Source organism: Schistocerca americana, chromosome 1 (assembly GCF_021461395.2).
Source record: "Schistocerca americana isolate TAMUIC-IGC-003095 chromosome 1, iqSchAmer2.1, whole genome shotgun sequence".
NCBI lineage: Eukaryota > Metazoa > Arthropoda > Insecta > Orthoptera > Acrididae > Schistocerca > Schistocerca americana.
Window position 1 is genome coordinate 380,748,898 of NC_060119.1, and position 21,285 is coordinate 380,770,182.

General features: G+C 42.8%; 1 protein-coding gene across 2 annotated transcripts in view; it reads right to left on the reverse strand.

The window, feature by feature from the left end:
- The window catches only part of LOC124622961 (solute carrier family 25 member 45-like), a 103,627-nt gene that overhangs the window by 81,871 nt on the left and 471 nt on the right, over positions 1 to 21,285 (reverse strand). The window lies entirely within an intron of this gene.

Consider the following 21,285-nt stretch of genomic DNA (forward strand, 5'->3'; position numbering starts at 1 on the left):
TAGGACGTCGCTCTAGACCTGCTGTGTGGCGGCGCTCGGTCTGCAATCACTGACAGTGGCGACACGCAGGTCCGACGTATACTAGCGGACCGCGGCCGATTTAAAGGCTACCACCTAGCAAGTGTGGTGTCTGGCGTTGACACCACACTTATATTAGAGAGAAAGTCATTTAAGAATATGAGAAGCAACATTGGACCTAAGATAAAGCCTTACAGAATCTCCCCAGTCAGAAGAATCTCTGCTGTTTACATTTGTTGAATTATTAAGTATAACTTACTGCAATCGTTTGGTTTGTATCGTTAGCTGCAACAGGCAGAAGCATGCTTTGTTGATGGTGTACATTTTCGCAATTTTGACTGAGATAAGCACATGCTGCAGTGTCCTCCTTTGGCACGCAAATGTAGAAATTGGCACAGACACAGTCAAGTGAAAAATCCATACAATTCACCTGTTTATTTATATGTATAAGCTGAATCCAGAATTTTCCTTTGTGTGAGATCACGCGTACAAAATTCATGTGCCAATTTGAAAGTCTAGATTTCCATGTTTTACTGTTTGTGTCATTTCTCCATAAGCTTCCATTAATTGTACAATATCAATTTGTATTGTCAAATACTATGAAATTTAAAACATTAACATCATATCAGCATTTGTGATTCACAGTTACTGCCACTCTGAATTTCACTGTATATCAATGCAAATAAATGTACATTTTGGGGAATTTTCAGAAGTTATCATTGTCCTGTGCATAATCTACTTTGCACAAAAACCAACATTTTTTATATAGTTACTGTGGCAGATATCATAACTAACATATTGTGTGATGTCTAGTTTTCTCTTATAGAGGAGTATATACACTGAAGAAACGAAGAAACTGGTACACCTGTCTAATATTGTGTAGGGCCCTGCGAGCATGTAGAAGTGCCCCAACATGATATTGCATGGACTTGACTAATGTATGAAGCAGTTCTGGAGGAAATTGACACCATAAATCCTGCAGGGCTGCCCATAAATCCACAAGTGGTGAAAATCTCTTCTGAACAGCACACTGCAAGGCATCCCAGATCTGCTCAATGATGTACATGCCTCAGGAGTTTCGGGGCCAGTGGAAGTGTTTAAACTCAGGAGTATACCTGGAGCCATTCTGTAGCAATTCTCGATGTGTGGGGTGTCATATTGTCCTGCTGGAATTTCCCTTGTCTATTGGAATGCACAAGGGACGTGAATGGATGCAGATGATCAGACAGGATGCTCGATACAAACTGAAACTAGTCTCATCCGACCAGGCAAAATGTTTGCAATCGTCAACAGTGCATTGTCAGTGCTGACAGACCAAGGCGAGGCATAAAGCTTTGTGTCATGCAGTTATCAATGGTACACAAGTGGGCCTTCAGCTCTGAAAGCCCATATCAATGATGTTACATTGAAAGGTTCGCACACTGATACTTGTTGATGGCTCAGTATTGAAATCTGCATTAATTTGCAGAAGGGTTGCACTTCTGTCACATTGAACCATTCTCTTCAGTCATTGTTGGTCCCATTTTTGCAGGATCTTTTTCCAGCTACAGAAATGTTGGAGATTTGATGTTTTACTGGATTCCTGATATTCAAGGCCCACTCATGAAATGGTCGTACCGGAAAATCCCCACTTCATCGCTATCTTGGAGATGCTGTGTCCCATTGCTCATGCACCAATTGTAGTGGTAGTAACTGATCTAACAACTGCACCAGACACTTGCTTTATATAGGTGTTGCCGACTACAGTGCCGTATTCTGCCTGTTTACATACCTCAGTATTTGAATACGCATTCCTGTATCAATTTCTTTGGTGCTTCATTGTATTAACTACAATCATCATGAACTAACTCTATTTCTAAATTTGCTAATAACTATAATTAATCTCAAAAAGTTTTAAGAAACTAGCAATTTTTACCACAGATTTTTCTGTTGGCTTAGTAGAGAACTTGTTTGTGTATTTGATTCAGTTGCTACATGGAATTAGTAATCTTTTTAGCTTGACAGATATAAAAGATAATCAACAGGTTTAATTTAAAGTTATTTGTTGACTATCCTCTAACACATTTGTGCCAGCCAAAAGGCAGTCTCACTGCAAATGCTGTTCTCAAACATGGGACGAGTTATTGATTTATTAATTTTTTTTTTTTTTTTTTTGTGGTTTTAGAGCGCACAACTACAATGGTCATTAGCGCCCAGACTAAGTTAGGAATGCACCGCGATGCACAAGATTAAAACAGCAACTAAAAGGGACAACACTATAAAAGACATATTAACAGGCATAGGATTAAAAAACAGCTTAGACAGGTTTGTCAAGTGGATAAAACGAAGAACGCGAGCAGCTGCTCCTGGGTCATCCGCTAAAATGGCATCCAGAGTACATGGCAGGCCAAGATCAATGCGCAGTGTATTAAAATTCGGAGAGGACATTAAAATGTGGCATACCGCCAGCAATTGCCCACATGGGCAGAACGGCGTCGGCGCAGCCGTCAGCAGATGGCGATGGCTGAACTGGCAGTGTCCAATTCGTAACCGGGCCAAAATGACCTCCTCCCACCGAGAAGGGCGTGAAGAGGTCGTCCAAGCCATGGGAAGAGGTTTCAAGGCCTGAAGCTTGTTGTCCGTAAGTGTAGCCCAATCAGCATGCCACAGCGATAAAATGCACTGACAAATAACCCTGCTACAATCTGATGAAGGGACACAACAAGAAGCTGTCCGAGGCTGGAGGACCGCAGCCTTGGCCACGGCATCTGCAGCTTCATTCCCAGGGTTACCGACATGGCCAGGAACCCACATAGAGGTAACCAGAGAACCGTCATCCGCCAGCTGCTGAAGAGAGCGTTGGATCCGGTGCACAAAAGGGTGGACCGGATACGGATCACTGAGGCTCTGGATGGCACTCAGGGAATCGGAGCAGATGACATAAGCAGAATGTCGGTGGCGGCAGATGTAAAGAACAGCCTGGTAGAGGGAAAACAGCTCAGCTGTGAAGACCGAACAGCCGCCATGGAGCCGGTATTTGAAACTGTATGCCCCGACAATAAAAGAACACCCGACACCATCATTGGTCTTAGAGCCATCTGTATAAATGAAGATCATATTAATGAACTTCGAACGAAGTTTGACAAAACGGGAGCAGTATACTGAAGCTGGGGTAACCTGCATTGGGAGCGAGCTGAGGTCAAGGTGAACGCGAACCTGAGCCTGGAGCCAAGGTGGTGTTTGGCTCTCGCCCAGGGTTGCAGGGAGTGAAAAATCAAGGTGCTGAAGGAGGCGATGAAAGTGAACTCCAGGGGGTAGCAGGGGAGAGATATGCAACCCGTATTGATGGTCGAGAGATTCGTCAAAAAAGGAATGATAAGACGGGTGGTCGGGCATTGACAATAGCCAACAGGCATACCAACAAAGCAGTATATCGTGCCGGTAGGTTAGTGGCAATTCACCGGCTTCAGCATGAAGACTCTCGATGGGACTAGTATAGAATGCTCTGATCGTAAGACGTAAACCCCAATGTTGTATAGAGTTGAGGCGGCGTAAGATGGACAGCCGTGCAGAGGAGAATACGAAGCTCCCATAATCCAGCTTTGAGCGGACGATCGACCGATATAGGCGAAGTAGGATGGTTCGATCCACTCCCCACGACATACCGCTGAGAACACGGAGGACATTTAGAGAATGGGTACAACAGACAGCCAAATATGACACATGTGGAGACCAGCTAAGTTTCCTGTCAAATGTAAGACCTAAAAATTTTGTTGTCTCCACGAATGGGAGAGCAATGGGACCAAGTCGTAAGGACGGCGGGAGAAACTCTTTGTAGCGCCAGAAGTTAATACAGACCATCTTCTCGGAAGAAAAACGGAAGCCATTGGCGACATTCCAGGAGTAAAGACGGTCAAGACAATGCTGAAGACAGCGCACCAGGAAACATGTACGCTGCAATAGATGGTAAAATCGTCCACAAAAAGGGAGCCTGATACATCAGCTGGGAGGCAATCCATTATGGGATTGATTGCTATGGCGAAGAGAGCGACGCTCAAAACTGAGCCCTGTGGCACTCCATTCTCCTTGCAAAAGCCGTTTGACAGGACAGAACCCACACGTACCCTGAACTGTCGATCCATTAAAAATGCACGAATAAAAAGAGGGAGGCGACTGCGAAGGCCCCATGTATTCATGGTGCGGAGAATGCCCGCTCTCCAACAGCTGTCGTAAGCCTTCTCCAAATCAAAGAACAAAGCCACAGTCGGGCGCTTCCGCAAGAAGTTATTCATAATGAAGGTTGACAAGGTAACCAGATGGTCAACAGCAGAGCGGCGCCTACGAAATCCACATTGTATATTGGTAAGTAGGCGTCGAGATTCGAGCAGCCAAACCAAACGAGAGATAACCATTCGCTCCATCACCTTACAGACACAGCTGGTAAGGGAGATGGGTCGATAACTGGAAGACAAGTGCTTGTCCTTCCCCAGCTTAGGAATCGGGACAACAATAGACTCGCACCAGCATGTGGGAACATGACCCTCAATCCAGACACGATTATAAGTATGAAGAAGAAAACCTTTACCTGCAGGAGAAAGGTTCTTCAGCATCTGAATATGAATAGAATCAGGCCCTGGAGCGGAGGACCGTGACCGGGCAAGTGCATTTTCGAGTTCCCGCATGGTGAATGGGGCATTATAACTTTCACGTTTCGAGGAGCGGAAGCTAGGTGGCCTTGCCTCCTCTGCCTGTTTTCGGGGGAGGAAGGCAGGGTGGTAATGAGCGTAGCTCGAAACCTCTCCAAAAAAGCGGCCGAAGGCATTGGAGACATCCTCAGGGGCCACAAGGACGTCATTCGCGACCGTAAAGCCAGAAACTGGTGAGTGGACCTTCGTGCCAGATAGCCGGCGCAGGCTACCCCAGACAACAGAAGAAGGAGTAAGACTGTTGAAGGTGCTTGTGAAAGCAGCCCAGCTGGCTTTCTTTAATAACACGACGATGCTGCACATGTAATCATTTATAATTGATACAATTCGCCATTGTAGGTTGGCGTTTAAAGGTGCCATAAAGCACGTCGACGAGCACGTAAAGCGTCTCTACATGCTGCGGTCCACCAGGGGACTGGTACGCAACGTGGAGAAGAATCAGTGTGAGGGATGGAATATTCAGCAGCAGTCAGAATGACTTCCATGAGATGTGCGACCTTACTATCGCAGCTTGAGAAGGTTTGATCCTGAAAGGTCGCCCTGGAAGAGAAGAGCCCCCAGTCTGCTTTGGAGATGTTCCAACTAGTTGAGCATGGAGAGGGGGTATGATGCAGGAGATGGATAACACAAGGGAAGTGGTCGCTCGAATACGTATCAGAGAGTGCGTACCACTAAAACCAGTGTGCATGTTGGTTAGTACATATGGAGAGGTCTAAATAGGAATAGGTGTGAGTTGTGTCCGAAAGAAAAGTAGGGGCGCCAGTATTGAGGCAGACAAGATTGAGCTGGTTGGAAAAGTCTGCTATCAGGGAGCCTCTTGGGCAGGATGTTGGAGAGCCCCAAAGGAGATGGTGGGCATTGAAGTCTCCAGTTAACAAAAATGGTGCAGGTAGCTGAGCAATAATTTGCATCATGTCTGCCCTGGTAACGCCAGACGACGATGGAGTGTAAACGGTACAAATGGAAAATGTAAAAGTGGGGAGAGTAATTTGGACGGCAACTGCCTGCAGGCCGGTGTGCAACGTGATGGGATCGTAGTAAATATCATCCTGGACCAGCAACATAACCCCTCCATGAGCCGGAATACCTGCCACAGGGGGTAGGTCAAAACGCACAGAGGCATAGTGTGCCAAGTCAATTTGATCGCATGGGAGTAGCTTCGTTTCCTGGAGAGCTACGACGAGTGGACAGTGCAAGTGTAGCAGCAACTTTAAGTCCTCTCAGTTGGAACGAATGCCATGAATATTCCAATGAAGAAGTTCCATCGTGAGAAGAAAAAGGAGAAGGAAGAATGGGTCACCTTGAAGGCCGCTGAGGGCCTGGCTTTGAGCAAGCACTGCCGCCGCTATCAATAGGCGGAGAGTCATCGTCCATTGGTTCAATAGGTTTGTCGGCCATCTGACTTCTGGGTCTTAGTCTTGGCAGAAGCTAATGAAGGTGCTTGTGTCTTAGGGGTGACGGGAGGAATAGGAGACGTTGACCGGGCGATCTTAGCACTGGCCGAACGAACAACCGTAGTGCTGAAGGTCAGATCACATGTCTGTGTCGCCACCTCCCTGGTAGTCTGAGGAGAGGCGAGGAAAGTACTGTATTTCCCTGCTGGGAGCAGCGTGGGATTCCTACTAGCAAATAGCTTGCGAGCAGCGGAGGTGGACACTTTCTCTTTGAGCTGAATTTGCTGTATACAACATTCATCCTTGTAGATGGGACAGTCGCGGGAGAACACTGCATGGTCACCCTGACAGTTCACACAACGAGGAGACGGAGGTGGACAGTCACCCTCATGGGCATCCTTGCCACAAGTGACACATTTAGCCGCATTAGAACAAGACTGGCGAGTGTGATCAAAACGCTGACACTGGTAGCAGTGCGTAGGTGTTGGGGCACAGGGAGAACAGAAATAACCTCGTAGCCCACTTTGATGTGCGACGGCAGCTGAACACTATCAAAGGTCAAGAAAAGTGTCCGGGTCAGTACAAGGTCATTGTTGACCTTTTTCATGACCGTATGGACAGCTGCCACACCCTGCTCAGTGAGGAAAGACTGAATCTCCTCGTCAGTCAATCCGTCAAGTGATCTAGTATATACCACACCACGCGGCAAATTCAAAGTGCGGTGAGCCTCCACCCGAACAGGGAACGTGTACAGGAGTGTGGCCCAAAGCAGTTTTTGTGTCTGAAAGGCGCTCTCAGTTTCTAACAACAAGGTACCGTTACACATCCTGGTACAAGACTTGACTGATCCAGCTATGGCATCTACGCCCTTCTGGATAACGAAAGGGTTGATAGATGAAAAATCCTTTCCGTCCTCAGATAGAGAAACTACGAGGAACTTTGGGGCAGACGGTAGTACTTTTGTCACTGGTGGCTGGTCAAGTTTCCGTTTTTGGGCAGAAGTCGAGAGAGAAAAAGAAGAGAAATCCATTGCGGAGGAATCCCCCATGATCGCCAGCGTCTCCGATGGCACGCTCCTTCCTTGTGGGGACCCCCACAGAGGGCACTCCCGCCTTAGGTGAATGTTTACACCTCAGGTCACACCTCCTGAGAAACAGACGGAGGGACCAATCGGCATGGTCAGAAGGTATCAGCTCAGGCAATCACCCCTCCCCGGGCCTGGCCTTTAGCAGGGGGTACGTGCGTGCCTTACTTCTCTACCCAGGGGGCACGCACAGGGAGGAAAGAAGAAGAGGAAAAAAAAGGGAGAGAGGGAGAGAAAGGACAGACTGTCTCAACGCCGAGGCGGAGACCAGAGGGTGGACAAGAAGGCAAGGAGAAGAAGTAAGGAAGACAGTGAGAATGAGAAGGACAAAGAAAGGAACCAAACAAAGGAAGGAAGAAAGCAGAATAAGTGAAAAACCAAAATGACCATAAATATAAGTCATGGAACCATCCGTCTCTGGACGCAGGCGCAAACTACCCCCTTGAGGGAGAGGGACTCCTTTTAGTCACCTCTTACGACAGGCAGGAATACCTCGGGCCTATTCTAACCCCCAGACCTGCAGGGGGGCAGTTGGTTGATGTTTGCAAGCAGCTGGAAATCACCGTGACTACTGTTGATTAATTGGCAGCTTTGAATTTGAGAGTTGGGAGTGCTCCTGAGATTCATGTACCTGTGGTATCCATACCAAGGTACTTCAAATACTATCCTCTCCTGCAGAAAGTATGGGATCTGTCATTACTCGTCCACTTGATGGCAAGTGGGGTTTCAGCGGTAGATCTAGGTGTCCTGTACAGGGTGGATATGACCCAGGAAGGACTCAGGGTGATATGCCAATCCCCTTACCAAAAATTTTAAGGTGCTGTCTTTCACTGAAAATGAGCCAGTGAGACTCACATCATCTGTTCTGGGGAAACCTGTTTTTTCTGGTGTCAAGAGGAGGCAAACGCAAAAGGGTAGACATCTATAAATCATTGGCAGTTCAAATGTACATTGTGCCTTTGGGAAATGGCAGCAAGGGACCGAAAGGACACCAGGTGCACTCAATGTGTATGCCCAGGGTCTCATTCAACACAATGAAGAGGCTATTCTGACAGCAATAGGGGAAACAGTGTGTGACCAATTGCAGCTTGTGGGGCATCATGGAAAAATGGTGCCCGTCATCTGGGCTACAAGGTCATATTTGGAACAGTACAGTGACTAGCAGAAAAAGTGGAGATGACCAGACTTGCACATGTAGTTTAAACAAAGCTCCCAATTTGCAGTATTGTCTCCAGAATTTATTGTGGCCACTGGATTCTCAGTCAAATATAAGAAATGGACTAGAGACTTCAAAGGTTCTGTGACAAGCTAGGCCGTGTCTTCCTGGACTTGCGCCATTGCATTGAGAGCTGTATGGTCCCCATACATGGGTCAGGTGTGCACTACACGTCTGGGGCTGCTACCCAGGTAGGTGACTGTGTGTAATGTGCACACAAGGGTTTTTAAATTAGGGAACTCTCCACCCAATCCAGAAAATGATAGCTGTATGAAACACAAATGTATCAGTTTAGGATCAAAAGAAATGCCTCCCGCAGGTGAGAGTATTAAAATCCTTGTGGTTAACTGCCAAAGCATTCACAACAAAGTGCCAGAGGTCGAAGTACTACTGATAAGCAATGAAGCTCACATACACTAGGGTAACAAAGGTCATGGGATACCTCCTAATATTGTGTTGGACCTCCATTTGGCTGGCATAGAGCAGCAACTCAAGGTGGCATCGACTCAACAACCCATTGTAAGTTCCCTGTAGAATTATTCAGCCATTTTGCTTCTATAGGCATCTTTAATTGTGAAAGTGTTGCCACTGCAGGATTTTGTGCATAAACTGACCTCTTGATTATGTCCCATGAATGTTTGATGGGATTCACGTCAGGAAATCTGTGTGGCTAAATATTTCATTCAAATGTTCTTCAAACCAGCTGCAAACAATTGTGGTCCAGTGACATGACGCACTGTCATCCATAAAAATTCCATCGCTGTTTGGGAAATGGTCACAGAGAGTGTCAAAGATATGCTGAAGAAACTGAACTGGCAAACCCTTTAAGGTAGACCTAAACTATCCTGAGAAGGCCTACTATCAAAGTTTCAGGAACCAGCTTTAAATAACAACTCTAGGAATGTACTACAGCCCCATATGTATCACTCACATAGGGATCATGAGGATGAGATTAGAATAATTACAGCAGGCACAGAGGCATTCAAACAATCATTCTTTCCACACTCCACACATGAATGGAATGGGAAGAAACCCTAACGACTAGTACACTGGGTCATACCCCTGTCGTGCACTTAACAGTGGTTTGCAGAGTGTAGATGTAGATGTAGACACTATCTATTGGTCAGCTACACCATCTATTCCCTTAGACTTTAACTTACCTAGGATAATATCGTGACATACACAGTCAAATGCCTTAGACAGGTCACAGAAAATACCACCTGGTGCTATTTTGTCATTTAATGCTTGCAAAATTTGATGTGTGACCTTGTAAATGGCATTCTCAGTTGATCAACTCTTCTGAAATGTGATTTACTGAGGATATTACTGTTGGTCAGATGGGATACTATTCTAGAACCAATGACAAACTCAAAAATTTTTGAAAATTATGTGAGCTGTTGGTTATTGACAACTCCCTTACTTTTCTTACAGAGGAGATTATCACTGGCATATTTCAGTCTCTGGAAAAATGCTAAGAGTTAGTAATCAACCTCATATTTCAGAACAGACAGTGCTTATTATATGGCAGCAAGTCCTTACTACTCTGTTGGAAACTCCATCAAATCCAGATGAGCTGCTATTTTTCAGAGAATGTATAATTTTCTTGAAAATGTTGCTCCATCTGAGTCATGTGGATGTGTGGATAGCAGTGAAATTGCAAGCATAAACTATGCATAACCACAGACCCATGGAATTAAAATCCACTGGTCAAAATAATAACATTAATTTATCACAAGACGTGGTTTTGGAATAATTTTTATCTGTTTGTGAGGTTATTAAAGAAATTATCATGTTACATGCCTCATTTTGATATCCACCATCACGTCTAACACGAATCTCTGCCAATTTTACATCCATTTATTCCTTAATAACTGAATTCAAGACGGATTTGGTCAGAGCCAAGGTTTTTGTGACAGAATAATCCGTACACTGACCCACGGAAGAACAATGCTCAGCCATGGCTGACTTATTGGGCTGCAAAAGGCGAGTGTGGTGATACCGTTCTGAGTACCCTTCATGAACTGTGCTTGTGGTCTGAGCAATATATGCTTCGTCACAATGACTTGGTATTCTGTAGATTCCACCTTTCTGAAAAACCCAAGGCACAAACACTAGATGGAAATAACATTCATTTAACATAATGTTCCTTTAGGGTGCTGACATATAGGAGGAACACTCTGGACTTAACAGCCCATCACCCTCCTCATCTTGTAACTGGTCATTTTTACTCCTTGTTAAAGTTGTACCAATCTGATAGGAAGAGCATCCATTTTCTTTGAACACATGTTGTAGGCACAGGTATTCCAGCTCCATTGCAGTCTGTCTGTCAGACACAACATGTACTTGTGTCAAACATAGATTGCCTTGCGAAGGAGCTGGAACATCTACAGTGTGGAGATTAAAATTTTTAAAAAAATTGCGTAAAGGTACAAAATGAAGAAGATGGGACTTGGATAAGTTGCAATAACCAGAGGTTGCTGCGAGTTCCAAAGGGAGTGTTAGGCAACGAGCCAACGGCTGATAGAAACAGAGGAAATGAATAAACCAAAAATAAAGGGGCAGCTTTGAAAGCTGAAATAGTTAAGGCAGCAATAGAACATCTAGGAAAAAAGCCAAGACCCACTAGAAAGGGGAAAATATAAAAATGTTACAAATGAAATAGGTAAAAGGAGAATACCAAGCTCTAAAAATGAGATTGGCAGAAAGTGCAAAAATATAAATCAGGAATCACTAGAGGAGGAATGCAAAGCTGCAGAATTTTACATGACTTTAGGAAAGTTATGTGGCGAGCATAGCAAAATTGAAGACATATTTGGATAAAAGAAAGGACATGTATGAATATCAAGAGATCAGATGGGAAACCAATATGAAGCAAGATTGAATGGTGCAAGGAATATGTTAAATGTCACCTGAAAGGAACAAAACTTGAATGCAATATCATGGAAAGGATGATTGGGGATAGTGCAAGAAGAATTTGGAAAAGTACTAAAAGTCCTCAGTCAAAACAAGGCCCGGGCAGTACACATCATTCCCTCAGAAGTATCTGGAGAACCAGGAGACACCTACTCCACTAGGCATGCAAGGTGTATGAGACAAGTTAAATGCCCTCAGACTGCAAGGATAATATAATAACAATTCCAAAAACGGGAGTTGCTGAATCTTACTGAACAATCAGTTTGCTAAGTCACGGCTGCAACATGCCGACATGACTTATTTGCAGAAGAAGGGAAAAAACTGTTAGAATCTGACCACAGATTAGGTCAGTTTGGGTTCTGGAGAAATGTAACACATGAGGCAATAGTCACCCAATGACTTCCCTTAGGATGTAGGTTAAAGAAAGGTGAACCTATGTGTTATGTCCACACTATAACACAATAAAAATTCCGTGATAACCAAATTTATTTGACCTTCTGTCACTTACAACAAAACTTAAGTTCGACTACCTACACTTCGCTGGCTGTAGCGCCAAGGAGAAATCAGAGTCACTAGTAGAGAATACAAGTCCAAACCACTGCTAACCAGTCAATACCAACACATCGTAAGTTTCCAGCCAGGGAGGCCACAGTACAGTTCGGTCATCGTGAATCCAGAAGCCGGGTAGTAACACAGTCATAGGCGAAGATTGAACTGGTTAAACGGGCTCAGGGAGCTCGCTTAAATCCACAGGTCCGGCCAATAAGAGTGTTGGTAGATGGCGCCCTTATACGGTTGCTCACTCTTGTGGCAAGGGCAGTGCTGCCAGGATAATCTGTATCGATAGTGGTGTGTACACTGCCACTAACCCCACGACGACGCGTTCACTTGCGCCAGTTGTTGAGATCGTGTGTGGCACCAGCGGTACTCGCTGTGTGCCACACGTGTTGCAGCACATCGCGCCGAGTTGACGGCTGCTGTGCGGCGGCCGATACGACACTATGTTTATAGCAGTGGCATATAAATATGGGGTGGGGGCACACCCCTCCCCCCCTTGCGGGGCTGCCCACTTTGCCACCATTGCCACCCCCGCCAGTCAGTCCGCACACTATTCATTTGGTTATTTCATCAGTTGACTCGAATGAATTGAGTTATTGAGTATTTGTACATTCCTATGTAGCATGAGTGTCCATGTTGTATTTTATATGTTTCTGTCCAGCACATAGATAGCTAACAAATACCTACAAGAAAAGTTGTGGCCATTCTAGTGATCTTGATACGCTATTCTGTCAGACATTTGTTAAAGAAAAGTCCCGAATATTCTACTGTTTTCTTGGACAGAGAACCTACAATATGTAGCATTATAAATGTGGACTATTCGTCGAATAGGAAGCTAGTTTACATTAAGAAGCAGAAATATTAAGACTGAAGAATGAATAAGTAAAAAGCTGTCTGTTTGTCCTAGAAATGACTATCCTGCTTTGCACAGGTTGTACAAAATATTTGCTTGTCTACATGCATCTATTGCTACAGTAGATAGAAGTTTTTCAACATTGTGGCATACAAAGACATGGCTGAGATCGAAAATGAAGGAGGATAGACTTAATGGCTTAGCTCTGTTGAACACTCACCCTGACATAGATTGTCCTAACCACAATTGTAACTTTTTTATATCATAAGATGGCATTGCCTTGTATAAGCGTACAATCAGCTTAAATAAAACTTTCTTCAGCTTTGCATGTGACTTGATTATTTTTTATTATGGGAAAAGTAAAGGTAGCTCAAGATATATTTACCACCCCCTCCTAGAAGTTTTTCTTCTGTATCTGCAACTGGTTTATATTATTTCTAATCTTAGAGAAATCTTTTGACAATGTTGACTGGACTAGACTCTTAGATATTCTGAAGTCATCAGGCATTAAATACAGGTACCAAAATGTTATCTACAGCTTGTACAAAAACTAGACTGCAGTTGTAAGAGTCAAAGAGTGTTGAAATGAGAGTGTGAACAGTTTGTAGCCAAGGGGCTACGATTAACTCATTTCTATGCAGTGTCCTTTCTTACAAGAGTGCTAGTTCTGTAATGTTAACAGTAGAACTTCTGTAAAGTTCCGAAGATTGGGAAGATACACCAGCAGAAATGAAGCTGTAAGGACACATCTTGAGTCATGCTGGGACACCTCATTTGGTAAAGCATTTGTCCTTAAGGAGCATGGGTTCTGGTTTTAAATCCCAGTCCAGCACACAAAGTTTTAATGTACTGTATTAGAAAGTTTCAAATGTCATCGACATGACTGTCAGGGTTTTTGGGATAAAGCAAAATGACGTACCTGCAGAGTTGCTACAGATACTGGTAGAGAAAGAACTGCGACCCAGTATGTGTTCTGCTACTTCATTGTTCCATGAAAAGGTCTAGTGTTGTGGAAAAATGGGTGGAAGTAAATGAGGACTAGCAAGACCGTGTTGGTAAAGCCCTCAGACCAGTTGTCTCAATTCCTAAGTTTATTACTCAGGTGAAAGGGAGTAGCTATAACATCACTAAGAATGGAGACATGTTCCAGTCTCTACAAAAGAAGAAACCTGGCATGAGTGCAACATTTCTGGAGTGCAGCTTTCTATGTATCAACTGACTTTTTTGTGACAAAGAGCACTTTGCTTGCTTCAGTTTTTGTCAAGCTTCTTTCCAATAGGGACAGTGATTATGATGAAGATAGATTGTAGAGTAGTAGAGTTAATGTCGTAGATATACTCAAAGTACTAGTAATTCCAATCCAAAATGCTAATACTGGTACAGTTATTTTTTTAAATTATCTTGTCAGAACTTTTATAGTTCTTTCCAGCTACCTTCTGGCATTGGCTAATGAGTGTATTACTATATTTTATCTGTTTTATGTAATGATTCTGTCAAATAATTAGAGAATATTGGAGTCATCCATGGGTGTACAAGTTATTGTTGTTTGTTCACTTTTTGAATGCAATATGAAGTGTGATCAGTAGCACTAGTATACTATTATATATTACACACCATACAGGAACATACAGAGTGCAGCTATTAATGTTTATATGACTTTTCAGGCTTTCTCTGAGGTTGTGTTGCAAACTGCTCGCTGTGGCCATGGTGGCCAGAGACTGGTCGTGTGTATGTGAGAGTTGCACTTTTGTGAATGTGTATGTGTTTTCAACTTTGGAAGACCTTTATGGCACAAAGCTTAAATATATAGTGGTCTCTTCATTCAGCCTGTCTATGGTTCCGATCTATACTTTTCATAATATTGCTCAAATTCATTCCTGGACCTCCCACTGTTTAACCACACATCTCAGGTTTGACACTGGATAACACTGATTAAGTCATATAACATTTCATTGCAGCAGTTATTTAATGTCTGTAGGTAGTTGTAGAAGCTGCTGCAGCAAGACGCGAGTCAAGGCCAAGAGCAGGAATCATACATGCACAGAAAAGTGCTGACAGTTGGGTGAAAATAGAGATAATAATCCCCCCTCCCCCAATGGATGCCAAAAAGAGGCCTTCTACATGTGCATTGTAGGCACCAACTGTGCTGTCAGATGTTGCTGAGGTTAAAAGCTGAATTAAAATTCTAGAGTGCGCTGTATCAAGTCTCTAATTTTAATATAATGGCAGCTAGTGCTGTATTTTGCCAATGGCCTTCCCAAAGTGGTACCACCAAATTCCATCAGATCACAAAAGTTAAGCATTTTCAGGCTTAGCTAGCACTTTGATGGGTGCCCAACCAGGCCTGCTGATTGCTGTTGACATGCCCCTACACATTTGCATCCTCTGCCGCCTATCGGCTGAGGATGACACGACAGTCGATCAGTATCACTGTGCCTTACAAGTCCTGTTCAGATGGAGTTTAGTGCTGGATTCCAGACAGTGCTTAGTCATCTTCTCATAAAACATGTGATGTTAATGTTCAAAAAATGCTCTGCTGATTTAACTTCCTCCATCTGACTATTCAGTTGACATGGAAGTGGCAAAAGATGGCCACTTACCATTTTTAGATACTGGGATAATGTGACTACCACAAACCAAATCAAAAAGAATTATATTTGCAGGCCAAAAGCTGCAATCACCCTGCACAATGCAGTATAGCACATGTGGTCTCAGACCATGACAGGCTGCCAGGTGAGCTTGCAACACCATGAGTTTTCTGATAAATAGATATGTAATGCATTCCAATAAAAGAGAATTTAATCTACGGATGTAAATGAAGCTGATGAGGCACCCACTGCAGTGGCCTTCTTGCCATTTTTTTGGCAGCATGCCCTCAAGAATCAAAAGGATCCTCAAGAGATATGATATTAATTGTGTTCTTTACCATCTGGCAAAATAGTGTAATCTATTACAACTGAACAATCATGAACTTGGTCTTAGGAAACAAAATATGTAAAATTCCATGTCAGTCTAGGAAGTCTTATATTGGATAGGCACGTTACACAGTGCAAGAATGCTGTGTTGAACATGATCGACATACATGCCTGGGCCAACCAGATGAATCATCAGTAGGGAAGCATTGACTAGACACAGAACATTGCATGTTTTCTGAGAAGACTGAAGTGTTACTCTCGGCATCACGCACAAAAGCTTGATAAAACTGAAGGAAACGCGCCCTGTTTTGCATGTCACTGCCTTGTTAAAGTAGCTGATTAATACATTCGAGACAAGGATAATACTCAGTGACAACAGGTATACTCCTAAGTTGTTTTTGGAGGGATCAGCAGTACCAATACTAGGATTGTATGTGATGGCCCAGGAAACTGCTTTTGAACTAGGCTGGTGCGCTAACTACAGCCAGTGAAGGCTGAGGTGAGAATGGTGTATTGCTATATTTTGTATTTCAGCACTAAACCTGCATTTAAACAGGTTGCTTACTTTTCTTTACATGTAATGTCAACTGCAAGTATCATTTTGTAACCCAACCCTTTCCAACAGCAAACCTGACGTTGGACTCTGTCTTGAACAGTTCTGACAACAATCCCAACAATCCCAATTATATCCACCACCATTACCTCAGTTCAGCCCTTACAAGCCTTCCAAGAATTGCCTAACATCCAGCATTGTTTCAGAACCCTTCCTCAAGTCCCTACAATATGACACTGATCTGTTCTCTGTAGAACTCCAGGCTCTTCATTCTCTAAAAATTGGTGATTCCATCATTATCCTTCTGGTGGACAAGGAAATTTCCACTGTGGTACTTGACCAATGGGAATCCTTAAGCAAGGGTCTACACCACGTGTCCGACATCTCTACATACAGCACCATGCCATCAAGACCCCAGCCTTGTGGTACAAACTGACCTATGGTCCCTCCTCAAAACCTCAGGCCCCACACGAAGACTAACATCTTAATCCAAAGAACTTCTACCCCACCCAAACCACATATCTCCACTTTGACCTTCTTCCTAAGATCCACAAACCCAATCACCCTGGCAGTCCCATAGTTACTGGCTTCAAAGCACCGCAAAACGTATATCAACCTTAGCTGTTAAACATCTGCAACCTGCAATACAAAGACTTCCCTCCTATATTAAAGACACCATTTCTAGATCGTCTGAAATCTGTGTCAGTCCCACTCACACCACACACCTTACTTGTTACTATTGATGCAACCTCCCTCTATACCAACATCCTTTATTTATATACTCTGTCTGCTGCTGAACATTTCATCAGTCAGTGCCCAAACCTACGGCATCCTTTCTGCTCACCTTAATCAACTTTATACTTTCCATCAACTACTTAACCTTTGAGGGGCAGACACACAAACGGATTAGGGGCACAGCAGTGGGAACCACGATGGCTCCTTCCTATGCCAACCTTTTCATGGGCTGCTTGGAGGTGGCTTTCAAGGGATCCATAAGCCTTGAGATGCTGGTTTTGTTTAGATACATTGATGATACCTCTGCCATATGGATTCATGGTGAGGCTAATCTACTAAAATTCTTGGGAGTCTCTAAATACATTCTCCCAATTAAATTTCACGTAGTCCTATTCTGAATCCCATGATGTTGACCTCTTCCTCACTGAGGGTCAGCTACACACTTCTGTTCACATTAAACATACTAACAATAAACAGTACTTACATTTTGAGTGTTTCCATCCTTTCCATGTTCTACGTTCCCTCCCATATAGACTTGGCATTCAAGGAAAATGTATTTGTTTTGATGCAGACTCTTTACAGCAATACACCACCATTCTCACCTCAGCCTTCACCGGGTGTAATAACCCCACCAGCCTAGTTCAAAAGCAGTTTTCCTGGGCCCTCACATACAATCCTGGTACTGGTACTGCTACTGCTGATCCCTCCAAATAACAACTTAGGAGTACACTTGTTGTCACAGAGTATTAAGCTGGTCTTGAATGTATTAATCAGCTACTTTGATAAGGTTAAGACTTCCTAAAATCAAGCCCTGAAGTGAGGTCCATTCTGTCCAACATTTTGCCCATCACACCTAGAATAGTTTATTGTCACCTTTCCAATTTTCACAATATCCTTTTCAGGCCATATGCTCCTTCCGGACCCATTTCCTATGGTTCGTACCTGTGACAATTCATGCTGTAAAACTTACTCTATACATCCTCCTACCAACACATGTACAAATCACATAACTGGTAAAACATATTCTATCAAAGGGAGAGCCACCTCTGTTCAATGGCACATGTCATGTACCTTCTATTACATAAACCCGAGTTTCTGGGAAGTTTTTCTTAACTCTTCCCATTTCCTAAACCTCACCAGACCTTTTCTTTAATCCCTCTTCCTTCCCCTTCAACCCTTCTGCCTAAAGGAGCCATTGGCTCCAAAAGCTTGCAGATTTTAGTACCTTTATATGTTTGTTGTTCTGCTGCTGCTTGGTAAGCAGATTATTTATCTCTCCAGTTACATTAATTTAAGCTGTGCACATATTCTTCATTTAATATATTCTCTCACTAAAAATCTTAAACAAAATTTGCAAAATCACTTCAAATTAAAAGATATTTTCAGCAATCACTTATCATTAATGCACATATGAAATATGAGCAACCACAGAGGCTGCTTCTAGAGCATGCACAGGCAATCCATGTGCCACTTACACACAGATTACTGCCAGTATCTTAAGTTCAGTGTTCCACAGTATATGTTTATATCAAAGTGTTCGGTGTGGAGGTGACCAGTATAACAATTATTCCTGCAACAATCATTTGCCACCAGACTTTGATGTATGAAGGACACACACAATGCTGAATTTTCACACTATGCAACAAAACATGGTTGAAATTCCAAGATTCCTACAGTAATCAAGTGAGGAGAAACAGCAATCCTGCATCTCCCTTTTCTGCCAGCTAACGAGAAAAAATGTTAATAGCTGTTAGAAATTAGATAGAGTAAAAACATTCTATGTGTATAGAAACCATTACAATATTAAAAACTGTGATGGCCATTACTCAAATGCAGTCCCACTTTTGCAACAGATTTTGTCATGAAGCATTTTCTGTAATTTACGTCAACATCTACACTTTGCAAACCACCATGACGAGCAAGGCAGAGGATTACTCTAATCTTATCCTCAAGATTGCTGTATGAGTGATATGTAGGAGATTGTACAATATTCCTACAGCCATCATTTAAAGCCAGTTCATGGAACCTTGTTAGTAGACTTTATTGAGATAGTTTGTCTATCTCCAAGAGTCTGCCAGTTCAGTTTCTTCAGTATCTCATGTGTAGACTGCACAGCTCACCCCGTTATTTAGGAATTGAAAGAAAGAAGATTAGCAAATTAAAGATATACTTCACTAACACATATAAAACGTCATCTGAAAGAGTTCATCAAATTACCTGAATAAATATTAAGTCCTAATCACAGCATAACCTGGTTTCAGGAAAATCTAATCAATAAGTTGACAGTACTGATTCCAGCTTTCAACTGCATGGTGCAAATCGCTGGAGGCAAAAGCAATAGAAGTCAAAAGAGCAGTGACAGGACTGACTCATTGCCACAGAGACATCTATGAAATGTGTTATGTCATTGGTTGAGATAAACTTGAGAAGTAGCCGCACCAAGCCCACTGCAACTGTAAGGGACTTTCTTTCACTGACTTTATTACAGTTAATTGTAATTTTGTGTAGTTCAGTTTGCAGAAAACAACTGTCTTAAATAAGACTGCCAACAACATGTAAATCTGGTCATTTAATAGAGGACAGTAGGAATCAGCTATTTTCTTCTGCAGAAGTGAGCCACATGTCGTATGGCAGCACTGTCCCATGAGAGCTAAGATTAAGAAGATTAGTGGCAGTAAGCATTATCCATATTGGAGTAAAGAAGGAAATTTGGGGTTATGATTAAGATCTCATGCCTTCCTTGATGAGGAGGTTGTTAGAGATTGAACATAATCTCACAGTAGGGAATGATTGGAAAAGAAATCAACCTATCATTTTCAAAGGAACTCTTCTTACATTTGCCTTAAGTGATCTAAGGAAACCACAGAAAACCAGATTCTGGATGGCCAAGATGGGATTTGAAACACCATTCTCCCATACGTTAGCTGAGTGTCACTTTATGCCGTACCACCTTATTTGGTCGCAATTTGGAAATGGGATTCCAAGTAGGGGCATGGTTCTGTTGTGACAGGTGGAGTCAGAGAATGGACAATTTGTGAGATTATTGGATGACTAAGATTTAACAAATTGGGTGATCATCCACATACTTAACATAAAGAGTCTCAGTTAGCTAATCTATATGCATTTCTTGTCCAGTGTGGGGTAGTGTATTTACACATATGATTCCATGCCTTCATCCAAAGTTTCGAAAGAACACTACAATTTCACGAATAAAAATTATTTTTTGATCGAAAGTTACATTGAAGTTAGGCGTTCTGTGGCATCAGAATTACAGTTTTAAGGGGAAATTATTCCCGATAAACGCTTTATTTACGGCGGGCCACGGGCTATTTCCTCTTCCGATTCTTGTAAAATACGAACAGAGAACAGATGTTGTTGCTTCAATTATTCCGATAGTTAGTTGGTTGGTTTGATGTTTAAAGGGACCAAACTACATGGTCATCGGTCCCATTTCCGCTAGTATAAAAATAATAGTGATACCAATAAATAAATGCCGAAGATAAAATGATTCGAGAGTCCATTTCTTTTTTATTGTTGGCCAGAGAAATGTCCTGTTTCTCTTTACTTCACCTAAATCTTTCTTTGCTCATTTACATTTTGATGTTGCTAGCGTCATACTTTTGATGGAGGACACTCTTACAGTTTCGAGAAAATTTGCGCCTTTCCTTCATACTTTCTGGAACGGATAATGCGAATTGCCGAAAATGTGCAATTAACTTGTACCGGTACGAAGAAAACAAAAGGAAAGAATGTATGGTTTGGTCTCCTGTCGACGATAAAATTACCATAGCTGTAGCTAAAGCTCAGTTTGTACAAGAGTGGCTCGGGAAAAAACCGCTCCTTTTTTTTCGTAAATTTCCCGATATTCACCCGAGTTATTTAGAGAAACTGCGAAAAGGCTAAACTGGGATGGCCTAAGAGGAATTTTAACCCTGCCCTTCAGGAAACGAGTACAATGTACGGTATGTGTATTATTTTACTATTGGTCTCGTAAATCGTCATACGCTACCGTACACGACACGTACGATGTAGGGCAGACCACCGAGAGCAGTGCTTACAGAATTATCTGTCCTTAGAACTGCATGTGACAAATCCGTGCGTTAGTTTCTTACTTATCACATTAATGTAATCTTTCTACTTGCGAGATTAATTCGATGTTTCTGGGAAGTCATTGGTCTTGCCAGTATCGCTGTCTTATCCGTTCTGTCCATATTTCCCAGTTCGCAAAATGGTCTTTCCGAGACATCGCCCCCAAACGTTTTTTTTTTTTTTTTTTTCAACAGGAGACATACAATCGTTTCTGCCTTTTACGCGACCTTCTCAAATACCGAGGAAGGCAATGTGTAGTAATGAATACTCTA